General features: G+C 38.1%; 1 protein-coding gene across 2 annotated transcripts in view; it reads left to right on the plus strand.

The window, feature by feature from the left end:
- Positions 1-17,091, plus strand: part of TPK1 (thiamin pyrophosphokinase 1) — a 401,164-nt gene that overhangs the window by 117,820 nt on the left and 266,253 nt on the right. The window lies entirely within an intron of this gene.

Here is a 17,091-nt window from a genome sequence, read left to right on the forward strand (position 1 = left end):
AGCATTTGAATCATTTTTTATGTTTATTCTTGACTTCATCTAAAGCACACAGGCTTATGGAAGGGCAGGGTAGAATGAGGTAGGGTTTTTCAGTTTGTTTTTAAATGTGTTTTTTGTAGTTATGTTTAATGTTGGTATAGTGCGTTAGACTTGCATTTTTTAGTAAAAATTAATTACAAATTACATTGTCAGAGTTCACAGTCTTTTTCCTTAGAAGGGAGTGCTCAGTGAATGGTTAGATCCGTGTGAACACATAAAAGCAATGAAGCACGTTTTTAAGTGGAGAGAATAGTTTAATGAGCCTCCATCTTCAACATTTGCTAACTCATGGCCAATTTTGCTTCATATTACTCTTTTCTACTGGAGTATTTGCAGGCAAATGTGAGATAAGTCATTTTAATCCATAAATAAGGAAATAATTGAAAAAATATTCCTAGTCTTTGTTTTATGTGGTTGCACTTAATATTACCATAATATACTTAAGCTTATTGTATTGAAAAATGCTGGAGGGCCTCATTTGGCGTGCATGAATCAAGCCAGCTGCCAAATAAAAATGTGAAAACAGATGGAATTTTTATGTGTTTTAGATGTTGTCATCACATGTGCCACCAATCCTTCATTCTGCTTTTCAGGATGGAAAAAACATTGAGTCATCCTTGATGCTTCCTTTTTTTCCTTCTCCCCTTTTTGATGTATCTTTAAACTTTATTGGTTTTCATTCCTTACATGCCTCTTTAATTCACTTTTAACTCTGTATCTCCATTGCTGCCACTTACTTACTGATTATGATAAGTGTCTTTAGGCCGGGCGCGGTGGCTCATGCCTATAATCCCAGCACTTTGGGAGGCTGAGGCAGGTGGATCACTTGGGGTCAGGAGTTCGAGACCAGCCTGACCAACATGGTGAAACCCTGTCTCGACTAAAATTACAAAAATTAGTCGGGTGTGGTGGTGCACACCTGTAATCCCAGCTACTTGGGAGGCTGAGGCATGAGAATCGCTTGAACCCGGGAGGCGGAGATTGCAGTGAACCAAGATCGCGCCATTGCACTCCAGCCCGGGTGACAGAGCAAGACTCTATCTCAAAAAAATAAATAAAAAGAAATGATAAGTGTCTTAAGTGATTCTTTTCTGAGTACGTTTTCCTTCCTGTTGCAGTTAGGAAGGGTTAGAAATCTCAGATCTCTCAGATTCTGAGAGATTGCCCTTCCTAACTCTCACCATATCTTTGTAGTAAAGACAGTATTTAATTCATCCCATTTACATTTCTGTTCTCATATTCAGTTTATTCCTCAAGATGACCCTTTCATAACCACATATTTTTCTGTTTACCAACCTTTAGACTGCTATCCTGAATGCCCTTTCTGTGTTTTGGGTCATACTCATTCTTGCCTCTGCTCTGCCTGCACTCTCCTCGGTTTATAAATCTGTCCTCTTTTTGATCTATAGTCTGCCTTTCCATCAAAGTCCAGCGTATTTTCTTCCTTTCCTGTCAGATGCATCTTGATGACTCCAGGCTATGCGTATCTTTCCCGTTTCAGAATTTCCACAAGTGTGAATAGTTGATGCTGTTAAATGGGATCTTTGATTTTCCTTTTTTCTTGTATTATCTTCCAGTTGTTGATGGATTTTTGTGTCTAATTTGGATAAATACCTCCTTGGGTGCAGGGACTTTTCAAAACAAGGTTGGCCATCTTTTCCTTGTTGCATTTTCTTTTAATCATTATGCCAGTTAATGTACCTTTCACTTCTTATACAGGTGAACAAAGAAGGAGAGGAGTTAATATCCTTACATAGTTCTCATCCTCATCCTTACCATCATGCCTCTTCTATCGATGAAGGGGCTGGTGTTATGAGTGTGGTGAGTGGTGAGTGCTCCTCCTCACATAGTTCTTGTCTTCATCCTTATCATCATGTCTCTCCTATTGATGAAGGGGCTGGTGTTATGAGTGTGGTGAGTGGTGAGTGCTCCTCCTCAACCTTCACACCCAAGTCTTCTTATTCAAGCAGAAGGAAAAAAGGAGGCTCTGAGATTGATTAAACCCCTTTGAAAAGACTTTTTGTAATAATAGGCTCATTAAATGAGCAAGTAAGCTTTAGATTTTCTTGCACAGGAAAAAATGGGGAAGGAGAGGAAATGAAAAGTAAAGATAGCACTGGGCATGGTGGCTCACACCTGTAATCCCAGCATTTTGAGAGGCCGAGGTGGGTGGATCATGAGGTTAGGAGATCAACACCATCCTGGCCAATAGGGTGAAACCCTGTCTCTACTAAAAATACCAAAAGTTAGCCGGGCATGGTGGCAGGTGCCTGTAATCCCAGCTACTTGGGAGGCTGAGGCAGCGGAATCACTTGAACCCGGGAGGTGGAGGTTGCAGTGAGCCGAGATCATGCCACTGTATCACTATACTCCAGCCTGGGTGACAGAAAGAGACTCTGTCTTGGGGTGGGGGAACAAGAGTAAGGATAGCAGTATATAAAGCTAGGTAAGAGATGGATAAATGTAAAATGTGTATAGGGAAAGAAAAAAGAGGGTACAGGTGAATGGTAAGAGCAGTTTTAAGTAGTGGGGGGGAAGAAGCCTGAGAGAAGAGTTACTGAATTTTAAAAAAAGGAAAGGAAAAGATATGCTGAAAATTTAATAATTAAAAAAAAGGAGAGCCCAGAAGTTGGAGTGGAAAAGAAATGTACCCTTTGTTTTTGCCGTTAGGAATGGGACTAATATTTTAGATATTTAGATATTCTAATTCTCCCGTTTAAAAGAGCAAAACATTATAAAGAATAAAGCTAATAAAAACTCTAAGAGGTAGTTAACAGAAGTAACTCTTGGACATTAAGAAGAGACTATATTTTTTAAGAATCTTAAGCTATTGGTAGTCGTGGTGATTTTGATAATTTTGCATTGCTTGCTGGTCGTGCTATCCCATTGGTAATTGAGCTCACCTGGATCTCAAAATGCTCTCACCCCAGATCGTGAACAAAAATAAACTTTCAGATGTCTAACCATTTTATTTTCTGGACCTGTGTCCACAAGCCATATGTGGCCATTTAAATTAATTAAATAAATGTTGAAATTCAGATAGTTGTACTTAGTGGCCAAATGTGGTTAGAGGTGCCTGTATTAGCACAGATGTTGAACATCTCCATCACCACAGAGCATTCTTTTGGACAAGTCAAGACCGTAACACTTAGAAGAATTCACAGATTTTAAATATGTTAAGTGATCAAACATTTTGCTTTCATGATTAGAATAAAATGTTTGTATTTGAAGTATACAAGTTGCTGTTAAAATAGGAAAAGAACAGAATTGTTTGTAAAGTGATGCCCAGTTGCAAGTTTATTGACAGAATCTGTGAAATTACTTGACTTTTTTTTTTCCCCTGGGTTTCTTTCGTAGATTCCTCAGAATCATCAAATAGAGTCTGAATATGCATATATGTCCCCAGGCTTCCTCCGTTTTGATTTGTAACAGAACTTCAGGCACAGGAAAGATCAAAATCTGCTTTTTGTTTGTAATGAATTTGAAAGGTCTTTGTGCAGCTTTCATGATTGGTGAAATGTTTTCTGTTATGATATATTCTGAGAGTTCACATATTCTGGAATAGTGTCCCCCTGTTTTGCCTAATGAGATTCACACATGGCATATGATTCCAAGGCTCTCACTCGGAACAACGCATCATCTCCAGGCGAAGGGTCCTGAGAGTTGTCATTTTAAAACTACTGCCCCAGATGATTCTCGCTAGGCAAGTTTGCAGGACGCCACTCTGACCATTGACATACTAAAGATTAACTTTGGCAGGCTCACGATTGCTGACAGACGTTAAATTTGCATTACCTGAGTAGGACTCTGCACTTGTGTGACAGTAGAATGTGTTTACATATTTTGAGTAGTCAGAATTCTGACATTATTTTATAGTAGATGCAGGAAAGTATCATTGAACTAGTAATGAAACAGTATTTTCTTACTTGTAGATTTTCAAGCATTAAGTCACAGAAAATGTTCTTGATGAAATTATTCAATTTGTGTGTGTGTGTGTGTGTGTGTATACACATATATGCATAATTGCAGAACAAGTATATGTAAGCTCTTTCAAGTAAGGAGAGCCATAATTTAGGATCCTTCCAAGACTGAAGCTGGAGGGCAGTTACCTACAATGTAGTACTTAGGTATTATAAAAATTCAATTCATATGCATTGTGTCATAGTTTCCTTGGTAGAGCTTTTCTTTTTTGGTGGTATATATAACAATGATGTGTCTTTCTGATTATGTGTCTTAGGTCTAATTGAACTGTATTATATATTTGAGCTTAGTAACTTGGGTTGACCATATAAAGAATCTATAATATATAGGGGAATGGAGCACACTGGATATGGCATGAGACGTCATGGCCTTGACTCCCAGTTCTGCCATGTCTTACAAATGTGCTACCTACCGCAGTGTCGGTCATTTGTTTGAATGTTGAACTTTAGCTGCCAGACATGGTAGTAAGTCTAATGTAGTGATTCTTAACTAGACGTGGACATTATCCTTGCCTAGGGAAGTCTCTGAACTAAAAATATGCACACTATACTCCCAGAAATTCTGACATATATATAGTCTTTATTATTTTTTGTTTTGTTTCTAAAATTGAGGTAAAATTTCCGTACCATGAGTTGGCATAGTGTGTTATTTGATGAGTATTTATAAATTGTATATGCGCATCAACTACCACTTCAGTTAAGATAGAGGATATTTGCATCAACCCAGAAAGTCTCTTCAAGTCTCATTTCTATCAATGCCCACCCCATTCATAGGCAACCACATTTTTGATTTCCATCGTGATAGAAGAGTTTTGCAGTTCTTGAACTTAATATACATGGAGTCATAAAGAATGCACATTTTGAATCTTGCTCCTTTTGCATAATAAGATTTTGAGGTTTATCCATGTTTTGCATGCATCAGTAGTTTACTTGCTTTCTTCTTCTACTTCTTCCATCCTTATTGCCATGTATTAGGCTGTTCTTGCTTTGCTATAAGGAAATACCTGAGACCGACTATAAGAAAAAGGTTTAATTGGCTCATGATTCGACAGACTGTGCAGGAAGCATAGTGCTGGCATCTGATTCTGGGGAGGCCTCAGGAAGCTTATAATCATGACGGAAATCGAAGAGGGAGCAAGTGTCTCACATGGCAAGGGTAGGAACAAGAGAGAGATTTGTGGGGAGGTGCCACACTTCACAACAACCAGATCTTGAGCAAACTGACTCATCTCTCAAGCACAGCACCAAACCATGAGGGATGCACACCCATAACCCAAACACTTCCCACCAGGTCCCACCTCCAGCATTGGTGATTACATTTCAACATGAGATTTGGGTAGGGACAAATATCCAAACTATATCATTCTACCCCTGGCCTCCCAAATTTTATGTCTTCCTTGGGTTGGAAAATACAATTGATGTCTTTCTAATAGTCTTCCAAAGTCTTACTCATTCCTGCAGTGATTGGAAAGTCCAAAATCTCATCTGAGACAAAGCAAGTTCCTTCTACCTATGAGCCTGTAACATCAAAAACAAGTTATTTGCTCCTAAGATACAATGGAGTTATAGGAATTGGGTTAATATTTTTGTTCTGAAAGGGAGAAATCCACCAAAAGAAAGGGACTCCAGACCCCATGCAAACTCAGAAACCAGCAAGGCAGTCATTAAATCTTAAAACACCAAAATAGTTCTTGCCTTCAGGTTCTGCATCCAGGGAACACTAGTGTCAGAAGCGGGATCCCAAGGCCCTGGGCAGCTCTACCCCTGTGGCTTTGCAAGGTGGAGCCCGTATAGCTACTTATAGGCTGTTGAGTGCCTGCAGATTTTCCAGGTGCAGGTTGCAGCCTCTGGTGGATCTACCATTCTGGGGTCTGGAGGACGGTGGCCCCCTTCCCATAGCTCCACTAGGCAGTGCTCTAGTAGGGACTCCATGTGGAGGCCCCAACCCCAAATTTCCCCTCCACCCCACCCTAGTAGAGGTTCTCTGTGAGGGCTCCAGCCCTGCAGCAGTCTTCTGCCTGGATAGCCAGGCTTTGAAATGTAGGCAGAGGCTGCCAAGCATTCTTCAGTTTTGCGCTCTGCATGTCTACAGGCTTAACACCATGCGGAAGCTGTGAAGGCTTATGGCTTGCACCCTTTGAAGCAGCAGTCTGAGCTGTATCTGGGGCCCTTGGAGCCAAGGCTGGAGCTAGAGCATCCAGGATGCAGGGAGGAGTGTCCTGAGGCTGTGCAGGGCATCTGGGCCTGGGCCTGGCCCAAGAAACCATTCTTTCCTCCTAGGCCTCTGGGCTGTGATGGGAGGGGCCTTTTCCCTGTTGTCTTGGATATTTTAATAGCACTTGGCTCACTTTTAGTTGTGCAAATCTCTCTATGCAGTGTTTGCTCCACAGCCGACTTGAATTTCTCTCCTGAGAGAGGCTTTTTCATTCTCTGCCACATGACTGGGCTGTAAATTTTTCAAACTTTTATGTTCTGCTTTCGTTTAGATACAAATTTCAACTTTAAGACGTTTGCTCCACATCTGAGCATAGGTTGTTAGAAGCAGTCAGGGCACATCTTGATTGCTTTGCTGCTTAGAATTGTATGCACCAGATACTCTAAATTACCACTCTGAAGTTCAAACTTCCACAGATCCCTATGGCAGGGCACTTTGCAGCCAAGTTCTCTGCTCAAAGGCATAACATGAATGACCTTTGCTCCAATTCCCAATAGGTTCCTGATTTCTATCCAAGACCTCACCAGCCTAGACATCACTGTCCATATCCCTAACAGCATTTTGGTCACAACGATTTAACCAGTCTTGAAGTTGCAAACCTTCCCTCATCTTCCTGTCTTCTAGCCTTCCAAACTCTTCCAATGTCTGCCTGTTACTCAATTGCAAAGCCACCTCCTCATTTTCAGGTATCTTTATAGCAGTGTGCCACTCCTTGGTACCAATTTTCTGTATTAGGCCATTCTTGCATTGCTATAATGAAATACCTGGCAGGGCGCAGTGGCTCACGCCTGTAATCCCAGCACTTTGGGAGGTCAAGGCGGGGGGATCACCTGAGGTCAGGAGTTCGAAACCAGCCTGGCCAACATGGCATAACCCTGTCTCTATTTAAAAAACAAAAACAAAACAACAACAACTAAAAATATATATATATATTTGATATATGAAAAGCTGAGTGTGGTGGTGGTGGCACACACCTGTAATCCCAGCTACTTGGAAGGCTCAGGCAGGAGAATGACTTGAACCTGGGAGGCAGAGGTTGCAGTGAGCTGAGATTGCGCCACTGCACTCCAGCCTGGGTGACAGAGTAAGAGACTGTCTCAAAAAGAAAAGAAAAAAAAGAAGAAAAAAGAAAAATACTTGAAACTGGGTAATTTATAAGAGTTTTAATTGGCTCACATTTCTGTAGGCTGTACAGGAAGCACAGTCCTAGCATCTGCTTCTCCTGAGACCTCAGGTTTGAAGCTTAAAATTATGGTGGAAGGCAAATGGGGGGAGCAGGCATCTCACGTGGTAGGAGTACGAGCAAGAACGAGAGTGACAGGGAAGGTGCTACTCTTTACAACAACCAGATCTCGAGACAACTCACTGTCTCTGGGACAACAGCAAGCCATGAGGGATCTGTCCCAATGACCCAAACACCTCCTACCAGGCCTCACCTTCAACACTGGGGATTACAGTTTGACATGAGATTTGGGTGGGGACAAATTTTTAAACTATCCCTTCCCATATAGTAGCCATTAATTGAATAAACTACACTTTTTATCTATTTTTCTGTTAATGGGTTGTATTTGATGTTTTCAGTTTTTGCCTTTATCAGTAAAGCTGCTGTAAAATCCTTGTACAAATCTTATTGGGAGGAAAAAAAGGTAACTATGTGAGGTGATACGTTAATTAGCTTGATTGTGGTAATCATTTCACAATGTATATGTATATCAAAACATCATACTGTACACCCATGATGGTTAATACTGAGTGTCAACCTGATTGGATTGAAAGGGGCAAAGTATTGATCCTGGGTGTGTCTGTGAGGCTGTTGCCAAAGGAGATTAACATTTGAGTCAGTGGGCTTAGAAAGGCAGACCCACCCTTAGTGTGGGTGAGCACCATCTCATCAGCTGCCAGCATGGCTAGAACATAAAGCAGGCAGAAAAATGTGAAAAGGCTAGACTGGCCTAGCCTCCCAGCCTACATCTTTCTCCCATGCTGGATGCCCTTGAACATTGGACTCCAAGTTCTTCAGTTTTGGGACTCATACTGGCTTCCTTGCTCCCCAGCTTGCCGACTGCCTGCTGTGGGACCTTTTGATCATGTGACTTAATAAAATCCCATATATAGATGTGTTATTTATATATATAGATATAATCCCATATAATATATAATATACATATATAATTATATGCATATTATATATATTTATATATTATATATAAATACATATATATTTATCCTATTATTTCTGTCCTCCTATGTTGATCACACCTGGAAAAATTTTTTGTCGACATATGTTTTTCTTTATTTGGGCTAAATACCGTAGAGTAATTGTCTATGTAACATTATGACCTGCCAGCAGGTGTTCTAAGTGGTTGAACTGTTCTACAATTCTACCAGCCATGAGTGAAGTTTCAGCAGCTTCACACCCTCTCAATATCTAGTTTTAGTTGCCTTAATTTTCAGACATTCTAGTGGATGTGAAATAGCATCATTGTGGTTTTGATTCAATTTTCATTTCCTTTTCATGTGCTTGTTTAGCTATTTGTGTATTTTGTTTTGTGAAGTGTCATCAGTTCAAACCTTTTGCTTAATTTTTGTTATGTTGGTGGTGGTTTTATTGATGATTTGTAGCCACTGCTTATATATTTGAGATACAAGCATTTTGCTACATATGTATGACAAATGTGGTCTCCCAATCTGTGACAGTTTTCATTGAAATGTGGAGGAGAGTAGTGGAGGAAGCTGGTGGATTCTCTGAGTCCCAGGAGTACCAATACATTTGGTAGCTGTCTTAATTCCCTCGGGACATAATTGTTTATTTCAGAGAATAGCCCTAAAATGTTAAGACTGGGCAAATTCTTGGCTTCTCTTGTTAGACCTAGGCCAAGAACTGGGGTGCTACAGTCAGATTATTTTTTTCTTTAGTTGTTTCAGTTTTATTTGTTCTGTTCAGCACTGTATCTTTTAAGTGATTCCTTTTTCATATTCCTGATTAGGTTAACAAAGCATTGTCTTTTTCCTTCTCCAAGTAATCAGTTCATTTAACTCTTTAACCCCATCTTTTGCTTTTGACTTAAGGAAATTTCTAGCTCTTAGGGTTTTTGTTGTTGTTGTTGTTGTTATTTCTATTTTATAATTAATTCACAGTTTTATTGCATTGTGACCATAGAATATTATCTGGTTTATTTTTTGCTATTTGGACCTTTTGTGTAGTTTTCTTTGTGGCCTGGGTATGTTTCAATAGACAGTGAAAAAGATCTATTTTTGTAAATTTTCAATAGACAGTGGAAAATATCTATTTTTATATCACAGCATTTGATATACTTCACTTAATTATAGCTCACTAGTTATTTTTTATTTGTCCTTTATCTTCCTGAATTGAGAAAGGAAAATAAGCTTCTTCCACTAGTAATGTATGACCCCACTTTCTTTTAGTTTTTAATTACAAGGCAAACCTTTGCCCATTTTCAATATTTTAGAGTTCTGTTAGTTTAGGGATATTATTTATAGCATATAGTTGGGCAGTTTATTAGAAATGCAGAAGGGACACAAGCCAAGAAAAGTGGAATCAGAAAAGATTTTAAGGAAAAGCTGCTGCTTGAGCAAAGTCTTGTTGAAAGGAAGAAGGACCATGATAATACATGAGGTGTGAGGAAGGGAAGAGGACACCGCAGGAAAAATAGGAGGTATGGTGTGAGGAAGGGAGAGGACACCGTGGGAAAAATAGGGGGACCCTGAGGCAGAGGTGGCTGCTACAAGGCTTTGGAGTGCCAGCCAGCCAGTCATAGCATTTCCAAGTAATTTTTTATATATTGAAGTTTCTCTTCTGGTAGTTTTTTTTTTTTTTTTACTATATAAATGAAATTTTGTGGGTTTTAAAATGTTTCAAAATAAGCATTTGTTTCCTTTAAACTTCTGGGGAGTTTGTTTTGTTTAAAATTAAACAGCAGTTTGGATACACTTTCATTTCCTGAGGACTTTACAGGGGTCTTTTAATTGCTTAAGTATACTGAATGTTTCTATGGAGAGGTCTGAGGTTGGCTTGATTTTTTTTTTTTTTCCACTAAGAATACTTTTGGGCTTTTGCTTTTAAGTACCAGCAATTTTAATTATACCCAATTCAGTGTTATCCTTCTGTATTGGTGTGTCCTGACATGTGTGTGCCCTCTCAGTCTATAAGTTTAAGTCTTCTGCTAGTTCTGGAAAATTTGTCTTTAATTTGTTCCGTGTTCTTCTTGGGAAAGCAGTTAGACACATGTAATTTTTATTAATCTTCTTTCTCATTCGTTGTTAATTTCCATTTCCTTTTGCTCATTTCTTCATTGTGTCTTTCGTGCCCCTTAATGGATTTTTCAGTGATGCTTTTTTCACTTTGAGCAGCTTCCTGTGTAGATTTAATTTTTGTTAATGAGCTCTGCAAGCTCATAAGTCATCTCATTCTGTGGTTTTGCCATATCTTTCAAGAGCTCTTTTATCTCTTCTTTGAGTGATTTTACTTTTTCATTAAGTTCTTCAAGTTTTAGCGATATTTTAGTCATAATTATTATTTACTTGGTGGAACTTTTTTTCTGGTGACATTTTCTTAGCGGTTTTTCTTGTTTTTCCTATCACTTAATCCTCCATCCCATCCTTCGCTCCATTTCTTCCCTACCTCTTTTCTTTCCCCTCCTTGCCTCTCCTTTAATATCTTGGTCTATTCTAGGTCCTATGCCAGTTCCTCTCTCTGAATCTTTGAATGAATTGAATTCCCCCTGGACCTCTGATCTGAAACAGGTTTATGTTGGGGCTGGAAGAGAAGAGAGAGCAGCATTTCTTCCTTTATGGCACAGGAGTGTATATTAGAGAGGATTTAACCTTGACTGCTTACTGCCAGTGCCCTGGAACCCACAGTCTGTTCACTGATCACTGTTTTCTACCCACTTCAGTAACGGTGTTTCCCACATGGAGTTTGAGTGAGTCTGTGGCAGAGCCCTCCTCTGCCATCTTCCCTCACCCTCGCTTGGGTCTCACGGCTCTTTCATATACCTTGTGAGTGGGATGGTAGATTTTTGCCTGGCTTTATTTAAGATGGGAATTCTCTTTCTTTTTAGAAATTCTTCTGTTGTTTTGGGATGTAGTAGGGGCAGGTTTCTTCTCAGAACTGTCTTAAAACAAGGTTTTTCTTTCCTTTACATCTTTCAGTAAATGTATTCCAGCTAACAAAGCCTTCTTCAGAGTAACATGTAAGATTTGGTTTCCTGACTCCTTCCATCCTTCCTTTCGTTGTCTGGTGATATTTCTTCCCATTGTTTTCCTCGAGGACTAGATTTCACTGTCTATGGTTTGCAATTCCCAGATGAGATAACTATGAACAAGTAGGGCATGAGTGTACTGTGAGGATTGTTTGTTTGGAGGGCATACCTTGGTACTGCATTTATTAAAAATATTGTAGAGATCAATATTTCCATCTCAGTTTGTTTCTTTGGGCTATGTTGTACTTCTTTGTGCATTTATCAGGATGTATATTTTGTGAATTATTAAGGCAAGCTTGGATGCATCTTTTAAAAATAATAGGCATAGGTTTTACTTGCCTGCCATTTTTTCTGGAAGCACTGGTTTCCTTTTATTATTGAATTCTACTTAGTGTTACCGACTTAGCATTGCTTTTTACATTTCAAAGATCAAAGATATAATTTTAAAAAGTACATAGTTCTATACTTCAATGGGGGAAGAGATAACTATTTTAGTTTCTACCATCAAATATCGAAAGTTATTTTCAAAGGCACTACAGACAAAAAAGAGTTGGAATGGGGAAGAAAAAACAAAACAAAATCATTACCTGCAATTCAGTAAAAATGACTAACAGCATGTGCTGCCATGCAGTGCTTACAATTGTTTCAAATTTACAAACAGAACAATAAAACACATTTTGCATAATGAAATATTTATTTTTATCCAATATATTTGCAAGCTGTTCTCCATTCATCGTATTTGCAAACAGGAGCAGCAACATTTCTTTAACATGAGCCAAATGTAATTTCCAGCTGTTGAAACTGTTTTTTAAGTCTTGTTAAAAACAATTATCTAACAACAAACCTCAATACATCCCCTTTTCCACTTTTTTCTTGATTTTATTTATACTCATGAGTAAGTGTTTATCAGTGATGCTTGATGTTTGAGATAGGAATAGAGTAAATAAAAGGCATTCTTGTCTTTATATAACTTATTTCTTTCATTCACCAGGTGAGTTAATCAAAATTTTAATTTGGCATTCTTTTTGTTTCACAATTTAAAAAGCATAGAGTAAAAAGACAAAAACCTATGGCCTCTAAAACAGAGAAAAGCTAGCTGTAACATAATGCATTTTTGAACTGCTAAAAATGTAAAGATTCTATTATTCTCCTGTAGATTTGAGTCAAGACCTGTGCAAAAGCCCTGGAGGTTAAAATAATTCCTCAGCTGCATCCTTTGTTGTGTAAGTTTACATACACAATGGGTGTTATTCTAAAGCTGCTTATCCTTTAGATTCAGTGATTCTTATAGTAGTTAGTATTATGTAGATAAATGGTCAAAAATTACTTTCTGTATATTTGATGTTTTTTGTTTCAGTTGTCTAAAGTTGCTTTTTTAAAGGAAGAAATAATACAAAAACACTGATTATTGTTATTATTCGCCCAAGGTTACAAAAGCAAACTAATCAACCCTAGTTTTGACTAATCTAGCTAGTTTTTGCTCTGTTTTGCCTCTGGGCCTCTGCCCGGAATAATTCCACTCCCTTCATCTTTTCTCACTTAATTAACTCAAACTGTTTAAGTAATAATAAAACTTCTTACCATTTTGATTACTTGTGCTCTCCGTTTCTGTGGTTTGCTTTCTTTTGTGCTCATAGCTGAATTGGCTTTGTCTTTTCTGCATGCCCCTATAGAGCTTTGTACTTACCCACCTTAGGAATCATCTCACTGTATGATTCTACTTGTCTCTCCTGTCTTCTTGACCAGAAATATATTTTACATTTATAAAATATAAGGTGAACCACATACGTAAATTTCAGTCTTGCTGTACCCATATTAAAAGAGTAAAAGAAGTAGGACAAATTCATACTGTCTTATCTTCTACCATATTCAGAATATCATTTTAGTAAATAACTAATATAAAATTATCAATGATATATTTTATATTCTTTTTGTACTAAGTCTTCAAAGTCTAGTGTTTATTTTACACTTACAGCATGTCTAAGTTGAAATGATCTGCTTTTCAGATGTCCAATACTACACATGGCTGGTGGCCACCATATTGTTTATACAATAGTTCTAGTCTGTGGTCTGCTTGAGGACTGAAACCATGTCTGGTTTTTACTGTGCTTATGGCTACAGTTGGTGCCCATTAAATATGTGCCTATGAATGAATGAATGAGTGAGTAAAATATGCTGGGAGGGATATTGTATTGAGTGATGCCAATAGCTAATAATAATAGTACCATTCGTCAAGAGACCTAAAGGTACATTGGCTAAAAATAGGACTGTGATCCCAGAGAATTCTGCACATTTCAGTCATAAGTTAGGACAGTGGGGACAGGTTTTGAATAGATTAATTGCCAAGGATTGATTACTGGGGACAGATAGGAGAAGAAATGAAGAGGATGGCCAGTCTCTATCCCGGGTCTGCTTTCCAGCTGATATCCTTTGATCCAGAGCATTTGACAGTCAGCCATCACTTTTACTGGTAGACTAATCGCCTTCTACCACAGTAGTCCTATTCAAATTCAAAATCAAGTCCTGTGCATACCCATTTAATACAAATAGAGGCCAGTGTGTCTAATTTGGTTTGCTGCTCAAAATATAAAATTTAACTTGGTATAACTTGTTACAGTCATTATGGATAGCAATTTGGTGTTATGTAGAAATATTAATAGTGTGCATATCCTATGACCTAGTGATTATTTTGGTACAGCCATGCATTGCTTAGCAATGTGTATATGTTGTGAGAAATGGATCGTTAGGTGATTTCGTCTTTGTGCAGACATCATAGAGTATACTTACAGAAATCTAGATGGTATATCCTACTACATAACATGTTATATCCATCCTGTTGCTTCTGGGCTTCAAACTTACGTGGCATGTTACTGTACCGAATACTCTAGGTGATTGTAACACAATGGTAAGTATTTATTTATCTAAACATATCTAAATAGAGAAAAAGTACACTAAAAATACAGAAGAAAAGATAAAAATGGTACACCTGTCTAGGGCACTGACTGAATGGAGCTTGCAGTACTTTCCTGGAAGTTACTCTGGGTAAGTCAGTGAATGACTGCTGAATGAATGTGAAGGCCTCGGACATGACTGTACATGATGTTAGACTTTCTAAGCGCTGTACACTGAGGCTGTACTTAATTTATTAAAACAGTTTCCTTTCTTCAGGAATAAATTAACCTTAGCTTACCGTAACATTTTTACTCTGTAAACTTTAAATTTTTAAAAACTTTTTGTAATAACACAGCTTAAAAGAAACACATTGTAAGCTATACAAAATATTTTTTCTTACATCTTTATGCTATAAGCTTTTGTCTATTTAAATTTTTTTTTTAATGTTTTAAACTTTGTTGTTAATAACTAAGACACAAACACAACCATTAGCCCATGTCTATACAGGGTCATGTTACTGGTTTAATATTACTTTCTTCCGCCTCACATCTATCCCACTAGAAGGTCTTCAGGGACAGTAGCATTCATGGAGCTGTCATCTGCTATAATAACAATGCCTTCTGGAATACCTGCTAAAGGACCTGCCTGAGGCTGTTTTACATTTAACTTTTTAAAAAGCTAGAGAGTACACTCTAAAATAATGATAAATATATAGTATAGTAAATACATAAGCCAGTAACGTGGTCATTTATTGTCATTATCAAGTATTATGTGCTATACATAATTGAATGTGTTATACTTTTATATGACTGGTAGCACAGTAGATTTGTTTATACCAGTATCACCACAAACACATAGGTACCACAACCATGACATTATGTGCCATGACATTACGATGGCTATGACATCACTGGATGATAGGAATTTTTCAACTCCATTATAATCTTTTGGGTCTACTTTCATATATGCAATCTGTTGCTGACCAAAATGTCATTATGTGATCATGACTATATGTACTATTGAAAAAATGTTTTATATTTGCATAAGGAGGCCTATAAATGATAATTGCAGCTTTTTAAAACATCATGAACACACGTAAGTCACCTAACATCTAGTATTAGGAGATGAGATAATTTTGACACATTCATTAGCTCTGTATAGAAATCAGATGAATCTAGTGAACTAGATTTATATTTCTCAATGGAAAGCCCTTGAAAAACATAGTGTTGAATGATATAAGCATAGTGTTGAATGGTATAATCATATAAGGTAAGTTTTGGAACACCTTTTTAAAAAATTAAAAATAACACATCACACTATTACATATTGCTCGTTGATGTAAATGCATGCCATATAAAAGGAAACAAAACATCCACAGCTAAGCCATAAGGGTAAAGCTACAATAGTATATACTACTGTTAGGGGCGTGGAAGTGGGTTGGAGGCATTAGAGAGGACTCTAGGGCCTAAAAGCTTCTATAGTTTTACTGTATGACAAAGCACTGAATGACAGCAACTGGCAATTTTAGGTGGAGGTCACAGAGGTGTTATATTATTCTTTGATGTATTTTGAATTTACTTTATGAGATACGTTTTATACATTCTCGGAGACCCAGAGGATTTCCCTTGGGTGTATACAATGTATTTTGAAAGTAAAAATTTAGGATTAAAACTAGTAGGGATATTTTTTCATTTTAGTCCTTTCATAAATTATTTCAGTTTTTTGCTGAAAAATGGCACACAGATGGAGAAGTAGCCCTTTTGATGTACACAAGTACAAAAGTGCGTTTTATAAACAAATTAGCTTTATCCTGTCTCTCAGGCTGGGATTGTAATATATTAGGAAATACGTAAAAACTCAGTGTCCCACAGGGCTTTCTGCATTCTCATGTGTTAAGGAAAAAAGTATTTTTTAAAGTATGAAATGGCTTGAGCCTTTGAAACACTTTAGGCTGTGATGTATTTTAATTCAATTACACAAGCAGTTATGGAAGGCCTGTTGTATGTACAGATACTGCATCAAGCATGAGGATGACTAGGAGAGAGTGAGTAGAAAATGAGAGGAGGCGGAGACATGACTGCTTTAGACTTGTAGGATATTGAAACAGTTGGGAAATGATCAATGGAATAAATAAACCTTGACTGTTGGAGTGGGAAGCAGTATCTTTTGTTTGTAGAGTTACCAGTGTATTGCCTTTCAGCTCTGCATCCTGCCTTTATTACCTGCTCTGATAATGAAGCTGGACCTTTAGAGCATTTCTCCTTTGCCATGAGTTTGATCTTGATCTGTGTCAGTAGAGAGCTTAGAGGGATGCTGCTGGATGAAAGGGCTACTCTTCACTTTCCAATGTCCTTGTCTTGTGAGGTGCCTGAAGCACAGTGTTTTCTCTGAAGTACTCTGTGGTCTCTTCCCTTGGTCAGTTTCCTGGCATCCTCTTAGACAGTTATGCAGATTACTATCAGGTGGGGACACCTCCCTCCACCTGCTTTCGCTACTACCCTTTAGGTGGCTTTGCAGGGAATTTCAAGGCTGGCACCTCCCTGTGGATGTGTCCCCAACACTTAGGAGTGAGGATGTCCAGCTAGTCTTCCACTGAGCCCTTTTTAGTGATGTCATTTCTTAGTCCCCGTGGGTGGCTTCCTAGTCTCTGGATCTGCTCTCAAGTTCAAATTACTTTCACAAATTACTTTTTCTATTCAAGTTAGCCCATGGGACCTTCTGATAGGATTGTGAGGCATAGAGA

Source organism: Papio anubis, chromosome 4 (assembly GCF_008728515.1).
Source record: "Papio anubis isolate 15944 chromosome 4, Panubis1.0, whole genome shotgun sequence".
Taxonomy (NCBI): domain Eukaryota; kingdom Metazoa; phylum Chordata; class Mammalia; order Primates; family Cercopithecidae; genus Papio; species Papio anubis.